This window comes from Rhinatrema bivittatum, chromosome 2 (genome assembly GCF_901001135.1).
Source record: "Rhinatrema bivittatum chromosome 2, aRhiBiv1.1, whole genome shotgun sequence".
Classification (NCBI taxonomy): domain Eukaryota; kingdom Metazoa; phylum Chordata; class Amphibia; order Gymnophiona; family Rhinatrematidae; genus Rhinatrema; species Rhinatrema bivittatum.
The window spans coordinates 630,348,629-630,358,053 of NC_042616.1; the positions used below are offsets into that span (position 1 = coordinate 630,348,629).

A 9,425-nucleotide genomic window follows, 5' to 3' on the forward strand; every position below is an offset into this window, starting at 1 on the left:
ACTGATGTATCTGAAAAATGTTTTGTTACCACTCTTTACCTCCTTGGCAATCCTCTCTTCCGCTTGACTTTTTGCCATCTTGATTGATTTTTTTATCTCCCTCAGTTCTACCAGATATTCTTCTTTGTGCTCCTCCTTTTGGGATCTTTTATATTTCTTGAACGCTGTTCTTTTAGCCTTTATTTTGTCAGCCACCTCCTTTGAGAACCAGATAGGTTTCATTTTTCTTTTGCTTTTCTTTACTTTTCTAACATATAGATTAGTTGCCTTGGTAATTGCTCCTTTTAGATTGGTCCACTGTTGATTCACATCTCTCTCTTTCTCCCAGCCTTTTAGTTCTTCCTCCAGGTACTTCCCCATTTCATCAAAGTCTGTGTTTTTGAATATAAATACTTGGGTTTTTGTGCTTCTTTTCTGTGTCCTGTTTGTGATATTAAACCATACCGTTTGATGATCACTGGTGCTGAGGTGGGCACCCACCTGGACGTCTGAGACATTATCTCCATTAGTGAGCACTAAGTCGAGTATAGCTCCTTCTCTCGTGGGTTCCATTACCATTTGTTTGAACAAAGCTACTTGCAGGGCATCTACTATTTCTCTACTATTATTAGATTCTGCAGATGGGATTCTCCAGTCTACATCTGGCATATTAAAGTCTCCAACGATCACCACTTCTCCTTTCTTTCCTATCCTGTGGATGTCTTCAACCAGATCTCTGTCCAGCTCTTCCTTTTGGTTTGGAGGCCTGTAAACCACTCCAATAAAAATGGATGCCCCATCTTTTTTTAAGTCGGCCCATAGTGCTTCTTCATTGCCCCATCTTCCTTGCAGCTCAGATGCTTGGATATTGTTTCTGACATAAAGAGCCACTCCTCCCCCTTTCCTGTCCTCTCTGTCCTTCCTTAACAAGTTATAGCCTGGTATTGCCGTATCCCAGTCATGAGATTCCGTAAACCACGTTTCCGTGACAGCAACAATGTCCAAGTCCGCCTCCACCATTAGGGCTTGCAGATCTGGGATTTTATTACCCAAACTACGAGCATTTGTGCTCATAGCTTTCCAGCTTTCTTCGTTCAGGTTACTGCTGTTCCTGGACTCCTTTTGTGACTTATTTAGTTGAGTTTTGTTATCCACTTTTCTCTTTGCATTTGTGCAAGGGAAGAGATTAATGCCTCTGATGACTGAGTCATCCATCACCGTGAGCTTTTTTCTTTGGTTTCTGATCTGGAATTTCTGTATGCATTGTGTTTTTTCTCTCTTTTCCGATAACACTTCAATCTTTTTCTCAAGGACTTCTTCAGAATTTAATACAGAGAAGGCATTTTGTACTTGTTGCACTTGATACAGTGTGTGTCTCCGGAACACAGGTCTAATTCTACCAGAGCCCACTGTAATACTTTTTAAGTTCCTTATTGGCCTGTGTGAGTGGGGGGATAGAGTTGTGGGCTGCAAAGCTTTCAATAATGGGTGTCTGTGGGTTACAGGTCTTATCCTACCTGAGCCCACAGTAAATCTCTTTTTTCTTGAGTTTTGGTTATTCAGTGGTAAGGGGAAATTATTTCCTGAATAATGTACAGTGGCTGAGACTCTCTTTATTGAAGCTAATTCAGCTTTAAAGTCATCCAGCTCCTTTTCCAAGGTAGAGAGTTTTGAACAAGAGGGGCAAGCCTTAAGTTTCCATATGATTACCCTCAATATAAAGGCTCCACAGCAGTTGCATTGAATAGTACTCAGTTAAGTTATTTGATTGGTACACCTAAGGAATAATCAATTTACTAATTTATCTTGTTGCCAATTATGAAGTTAGGATGACTACATTAGAAATACAAACCTAGGGGTGGGTGGGAGGGAGTTAAACAGTTTACACCTAGGTCAAGCTGGGTAGGGCAAGATACTTTCTGAAAGTTTACTTGTCCTTTAGCTATTGTTTGCTGTAGATAGTTCACTATTCTTTCCTTCAGCAGCATCTCCATTACTTTTCCTACCACTGAGGTGAGGCTAACCAGCCTGTAGTTTCCAGCCTCCTCTCTGCTCCCACTCTTGTGAAACGGGACCACTACTGCTGTTCTCCAATCACTCAGCACCACTCCATTTCCAGGGATCTATTGAACAGGTCACACAGTGGACCCACCAGCACATTTGAGCTCCCTCAGTATCCTGGGCTGAACCTCATCAGGCCCCATGACTTTGTCCACTTTCAGTTTTTCTAGGTTTTCCCATACATTCTTCTTTTGTAAATGGTGTTTCGTCTACTCCACCCCCCTCCAATTTCTTGTTAACTAGTGACGATCCTTCACCAGGGTCTTCTTTAGTAAACATCAAACTGAAGAATTTGTTTAATATTTCTGCTATTTCTTCTTTACTATTTAGGAAGGGTGGGTAATAAAGAAAGAAAGAAATGCAACCTGAGATACACTTGACCCGTATTGAGTCTCTCCTACTAATGACAATTACTAGAATCTATGAATTTTCAGACCAAGTCTCTCCTTTTTTTTTTTTTTATCCCAAGTACGGAAAATGTGATATTTACAGGTCTCTGCCAGTCAAAAGATTATCAGTGTGCTAACCACGAAAGCTGGAAATATGGGAACCAGCAAGGAAGTATCTTCCTTTAAGATAAGGACATGTAAGCTATAGACAGACTCTTCTCAATATGTGAGCATGGGAAGAAACAAAAGTTATGCACACAGGTATACAAATGTAGCAAACAATAATACATTTTGCTATATTAATGGGAGAGTAAATATAGGCAAAAGGTTAAGAAAAATACTGCAGTAACTTTTGGATCTGTGTGGTTTGTATCCATTAGATGGCACCATAGACTAAGTAATTCTGAGATGATTATATCAATTTTCTACCAATATCAAATCAATGTAGTGATGTTGCCAGATATGGGCATAGCTAACTTGTTGCCATGTATGCAAAGTTATAATAATGAGGAAATAATATGTAAATGTGTGATTTGCTCCTATATATAACATGTATCACAGAAAAGGCAGTACACATCATCCCCCACCCCCTTTCCTGTGTTTTTGCTTACCATGATTTTCTGTATCTCTGCGTTTGCCATCTAGCCTTTCTTTCTGTAAATATGTGCTGTAACTGACAAGCTCCTAACAATAAAAAGAATGCGCTAATTATTCTACAAAGACTGTTTCCTTGTGATAGCTGAGAAAGAGAAGAGGCCTGGGAGACAGAACCACATATTCGGGGACTTATCTATTTAGAACTTAGCACTTTTAACCAACCAGAAGATATATTCTGTGCAGTGTAAGCAAAAATAAGAGTAAGCAAACAGGTTGTGGGTGATGACTAGCTTTATGTTTGTCCAATAAAAATTATCACCTATAACTTGTTTGTTGACTCTAATTTCTACATATTCAAGTAAACTAATAGGGGAATCACAATAATGTACAGTTTAGGAGAAACCTATTTAAAAACTCAGTAAACCATGAGCCAACTAAGAGACAGTTTGATTTAACTTACCATTCCTATCATGTTATTTTGTATGTGCTGATCCTAGCATTTCTATCACAACGTATCCTATATGACCAAGCAGTTCAGTTTGAACCAGTGATTAATAACCTTTTCAGCAGACATCATCTTATGCACAAAGTAGACTCTCTATACTTCCAATAATCAAGCTATAAATTATCTTTAAAAAAAAATGTTCCTACAAAATTCCAGTACCGTTATTATTCAGCATTAAAATGCACGGGCATATCTCCAACTTGAAAACCCGTACACCTTTTGTAATTTTAAACAAAATCCTAAAATATTATTGAATTCCAGCAAGCATCTGCCTATTTTAAGGGGAGTTCAGAAAGTAAAACTAACTTCGCTGACAATGCCAAAGCTCTGAGAGGTTAAGTGACTTTATTAAGCAAACTTCAGTGCATAGATATACTTAGTATGGGGGAGGGGAAAACAACAGGTAGGGTTGGCGATTCCTCACTAGCACCTGGACCACTTTGGGGGGGGGGGGGGGCAATACCCTCCCCAAACTACAGCTATGCTTCAGTGCCTCTGGACTCTCAGGCATACTGCCATGCTCGGGCTTCACGTTCCCATGGCAACCGCAGGGCAATCACCCATTAGTTATAGAAATATGTTCATTCCATCACCGTGAGTGCAAGAATCGAGCAACGGTTCACCCCTGGCCCCAACACTCAGCGCGCTCCCGATCCCGCTGTTCTCACAGCATCTTCTGTAACCCAGGCCCTTCCATCCCCGACCAGCCTCAGTCAGCTGCCACTTTCCTCCCCAACAGCGTTACGACAGCGCAATACGTATATTCACACCATAACATACTACAGCCATGAAAGAAAAAAATATTAACTAGGTACAATAAATATGGTTAAATATTTCATGCCACCCATCACGTTATTTTATCTGAGACCACCATTGTTTCTTAACACAAACCTTGCCTGTTGTTTACAGCCAGGAAAGACTACAATACACCGCACCGGAGATAGAAGCAACGTCGGCCCACAAAGCGCATGCGCAAAATTAATACCAACCTCGAGAGCGGAAGTGCCCGTTGTTTTCAAGAGATTCTCGCCGGTAGGCAGACTGTGACGTCTATGTGTTGGTGCGCGTGCGCAAAACAATTCTTCCAGCTTTCCCAGACTATGAACGAGGGCTGGATATAGAAGAATGGCGAAAAAGAGTCGTGATTTATTTTTGGCAACATCGCGTTGAAAACCCGCTGCAGACAAAAATGCCTATAAATTTAAAATGCAGCTCAGTTTGGTGGGAAAAAACGCCTGTTTGTTGACAGTGTGCTGTCGTGACACTTGCACCTCACTGGAAGCCTGGGCCTTTTGTGGTGTACGAAAGGAGCTGCTTTCCCCGCCCCCACCCCAACCTCTTCCTCTAGCGTGCTGTCTGTGACGCTACGCAGGCCCGAGAAATAACAATAAGAAGGTGAATGCTGAAACTCGTGATTAGAACGAGCTCGAGATCTGTAAAGTTGGGTTCTTTCAAGTCTTTTTAATAGGCTTGTATTAGTCGGGATTGTAGTGACATGCTATAAATAGGAATAACTGGTGGAAGTTTCAGTCGATAAGCAAGTTAACAGCTAGCTCTGTCTTATCCGGCCTGTTTAATGTTGCCAAAGTCTGGCAACAGAGAGCACCAAAATATCTGAGTCCACTTGTCAGACTCTCCTAGAAAGGTTATGCCTCAATAAATTGGTTAAGTCTATAAGGTGCCACCTGCCTCTTGTCATTTTTGCTACACCAGACTAACACGGTTATCCCTCTGAAGATCTATAAGTCTCTTTTTCTCTAGTTAGCACACTACTAATTAGGCTTTGAGTTCCGAACATTTGCTGATATTTCAGATGAAGTGAAGCTTGGGTGCTCTTTTGTCTGCTAAGGAAACTTCATCTCAATATTACATGCTTATGCCATTCAGCTTAATAATTAGTCGTCTGTATACTCATTTTGAGATCTAGGCTATATGCCTTTATTGTGCTGATTTCATAGTATATATATATATATATATATATATATATATATATATATATATATATATTTAGGATAGCAGAAGGTAGACCTAATTTTCTAAAAAATAAAGTACCAGGTTGCAGCCAAAGACGGCCTCCACATTCTGCTTTTTCCAATGAGAAAAAGGAAGCAAGTTCAAAAAGTTTCTAGATAAGTAGGCAGAAGGGACAATTAATATGGACGTTTCTTGGTGACTGATTAAAAGATAGTAAAAAGAGAGTAGAACTGAATTACCATTTCTGTCAGTGGAGAAAGGTAAATAATGCAGTGCCCCAGAGATCTGTACTGGGATCAAAAGTTTTTACTATATTTATAAATTATTTGAAAAAGGGAGTGATGAAGGAGGTGATCAAATCTGCAGATAACACAAAATTGTTCAAAATAGTTAAAAAAAAACAATTGTGAGGAATTTTAATAGGCCCTTACAAGATTGGGGGATTGTGCTTCTAAATGGAAGATGCAATTTACTGTGGACAAATGCAAATGATGCACAGTGCTGGTGCAAAGGTCTGCAGCCACCCTAGGCAGCAATGGCGTCATGGCATCATGTGATCTCTCTCCACCAACAACCAGAACCCTGCAGGTCGCACACTACGAACCTCCAAAGCTCTATTCACACACTGCGACCTTTCCTAGCTCTATGCCTAGCCCACATCTCTGTCACCACACCATACTCACCTCTCCACCCTTGTTCACTGCTTTAAAAAATGCTGTGCCCTACCCTCTTCTGGCACCCTAAGTAGCCGCCTAGTCTGCCTAATGCGCCCAAAGGCCCTGGTGATCCATAGAAGGAAGAATAATCCAAACTATAGTTACACAATGTTGGGTTCCATATTAGGAATAACCACCCAAGAAAAGGATTTTGGAGTCAGTGGGGGTCAAAAAAGAGTGCTAGGTATTGAAAGAAATAGAAAATAAAGCAAGATATAAAGACTGTCAATCCATGGTGCAACTGCACCTTGAGTATTGTGTGCAGTTCTTTTCACCCCATCTCAAAAAAGATATAACAACTTGAAAAGGTGCAGAGAAGAATGACCAAAATGATAATAGGGCTGGACTATGAGGAAAGACAAAACAGGATATGGCTCTTCAGCTTGAAGAAGAGATGGCTGAGAGGAGATATAGAGGTCTATAAAATCGTGAGTGGAGTGGAACAGGTCCTATTCCAGTAGTAATAGGACATGTCTTGAAGCTAATGGGTAATACTTTTTAAAAAAAATCAGGAAGCATTTTGTTTGCCGATATCCATTGTGGCTCATGTCATCCAGCAGTATTGAACGGACCTTTCTACTGAGCATTTGCGGGAAATCCTGCTCAGGTGTTGCCTCGTGAGCCCCCTCAGTCTTTATGTTCGAGTACTAAGGCTTAATTTGTAGACAGGAAGAGGAGGGGAGGGGTGAAATAGGTGAGGCCATGGCCAGGTTTGACCTTTGCAAAGGGACAGAACCAGGGCCAGGTGTGAACTCACATATACACACACACACACACATACCCAAATTGAGCCATGTGACTGCCCTTGTCTCAAGGTAAGCACCTCTTCTTCCTCTAAGGGCCAAGGGGGCCATAAGTGATCCATGCAACTACTGGGTGTTTTCTGTTTCCTCAGGGGGAGCCAGAACTGTTGGCTCTGCTCTGCTTTCTTGGGTCCCAGAAAAAAGTTGGTATAATGCTGCTCTGGTTTGTCCTGCCTGAAATTAAGCCCTTGGAAATAGGCTCAAAAAGGGGTTGAATTGGCACAAAAAAGTTTTGAGCAATAGTGCCATTCATCAAGACCAGGGTTGAAACCTTAAGAATTGACATTCCTGCCCACAACTTTAAAACTTGTGGTAATTCAAACCTTTTTTTGTATGTTTTTTGCATTGTCTGCTTCAATATCACCCCTTTCCCTTCTATTCCCTGCAATACTGGAAGAGATGAGGGGAGGGGGAAGGAAACACGAAGGAGGGACAGGACTAGAAAGCAGAGTGAATATTTTCTGTGTGCTTAATGCTCAGCCTCTCCCCTTTCTCTTCCCTGCAGGCTGCTTGGAGGGGAAAGGCTGGAGCAGACACCCCTGCTGCTCTGCCTCTTAAGCCTGGAACTGCATTACCCTGTTACCTCAGAAATTAAGCTCTGCTGAGCACTAGCATGAACATGTACCTCTTCTCTATATATTTTTGTTAAGAAATTTTGAAATTTTTACCTTTAAAGTTGCTTTGCTGCCTCAGCAGCAATCAAACAGCACTTCTCAGTGCTATCTTCGCAAAAAAAAAAAAAAAAAAAAGAATTTTCATTAATGTCTTCTGTCATGCGTGTGAGCCCTTGGGCTATGGCATGGCTGACACAGCCTAGCAGGCAAATCTACTAGACCCACACTGACAGCTGGTGAACTCATTTTACAAGGACTGGATCAAGGGCTTCACCTATACCAGCCCGTTCCCCACAGGGGCCAACAGGGCTTAGGTGAGAAACATGCAAGGAGCGATCAGACTTAGTTGAATCTCGAGCAGAGGTCAGGCAGGCAGCGAGTAATGATGTCAGGGTCCAGGCCAAAGTCGGGCCAGGCAGCAGGCAGCAGGCAGGCAGGTCAAGGTTTAAGCTAGGCTCAGGACAGGCAGTCCACAAGAGTAGTCAAAAGTCCATAGTAAGAGTCATAACCAAGAGGCAGAGACAAAACCCGGACAGAAGCAGGGCAAGGCAAGGTAACGTATAGAGACAATAAGCAACATGCACTGCAATGCAGGAGGACCTGTTGCTGAAGCTTCTACTTGCTGTAGCACTGGAGTTTAAATAGGGTTGATGATGTCATCAGTGACAACTTTCCTGCTGCAGGGCCTTTAAGAGATGAGCCATGCGTGTGCCTAAGGAGGCCCCAAGGACATGGCAGGATGGCATTTTGGCTGCATTGGCATGAGGAACAGGGCAGGGGGTGAGTGCAGCCACTCACGAGCCATCCTATGGCCAGCCAAAACGTTACATCTACTAAGTAAAAAGCCACAAAAGGTTTAAAGACTGCGTTTATGGCAGGAAAATATCCATTACAGATGGACAAAAACTCTGTTGTCACTGCCTGGGTCCAGAGCACGACCAAATGATTTGTTGCAATTGTGATTTAGGGCCTGGAAAATGGTGCAACTGTGTAAGTCTCAGAGAAGCCACAGTTGGTCCTCTTCCCAAACTGCAGCCTCATCTGCCTCACCAGGAACAGAGTTGAGCAATAGCTTCTCTAAAATATCTCCTCTGTCGTTGAACAGGCCATATCCTCAGAGTTGAGTAAATATAGCCATCATACATCGAAGAAAAGGAGGCGCCACACTGCAGAATCAATGAAGTATTGAGCGCCGATAAAGCATAGAAGCTCGAGTGTACAGGCATTATCAGTGCATAAGACTTCATCCAAGAATAAAACTGCATCAGTGAAATCGAAGCATAAGTTTCCAGTGCCAGTTGTTGGCACAATCGATGGAAAAATCTTAAAACAGATTGAGCTTCGGAACATCGATCACCACACCTTTGCTGATTAAACCTTTGGAAGCATCGTATTATGAATTTTCCTATGCAGCTTCATGCTAGACAGGGCAAGCTCTTCACTGACATAGAAGAGGATATGATTCCCCTTCCACCACTGATTACTAGCGCATTCTTGTCAGCAAAATTGCTGTTTCAAGGACTACATCTACAAATGTCAGGCCTCCAGTTCAAATTCTACAAAGCCCATTCTAGTATCATCAGAAGATGTAGCACCACCTACACCAGGTCAGAGGGCACATCAGCCACTTTCCCAAGTAGTGGTGTTGGAGAAAGATTTCTTTCCCTCATTAGTGACAGAGGTTAAGGAGCATACCATACAACCTTTCCTAAATATCATGTTTACTTCCATGAGATAATCCCCAGTACATGGGGATTATCCATTGAAACTCCTGTAAGAGGTTTTTA

The 9,425-nt window shown here is 42.0% G+C and overlaps 1 protein-coding gene across 6 annotated transcripts in view; it reads right to left on the bottom strand.

Moving 5' to 3' along the window:
* Positions 1–4,709, bottom strand: part of PCMTD1 (protein-L-isoaspartate (D-aspartate) O-methyltransferase domain containing 1) — a 237,895-nt gene extending 233,186 nt beyond the window's left edge. For 2 of the 6 annotated variants that reach the window (XM_029591263.1, XM_029591261.1), the window contains exons 1-2: positions 4,423–4,514; positions 3,041–3,113 (exon numbers count right to left, since the gene is read on the bottom strand). The gene's annotated coding sequence lies outside the window, so the exon portion shown is untranslated. The other 4 variants (XM_029591264.1, XM_029591260.1, XM_029591262.1 and 1 more) reach the window with 4 other exon arrangements.
* Between the last annotated feature and the right edge of the window lie 4,716 nt (positions 4,710–9,425).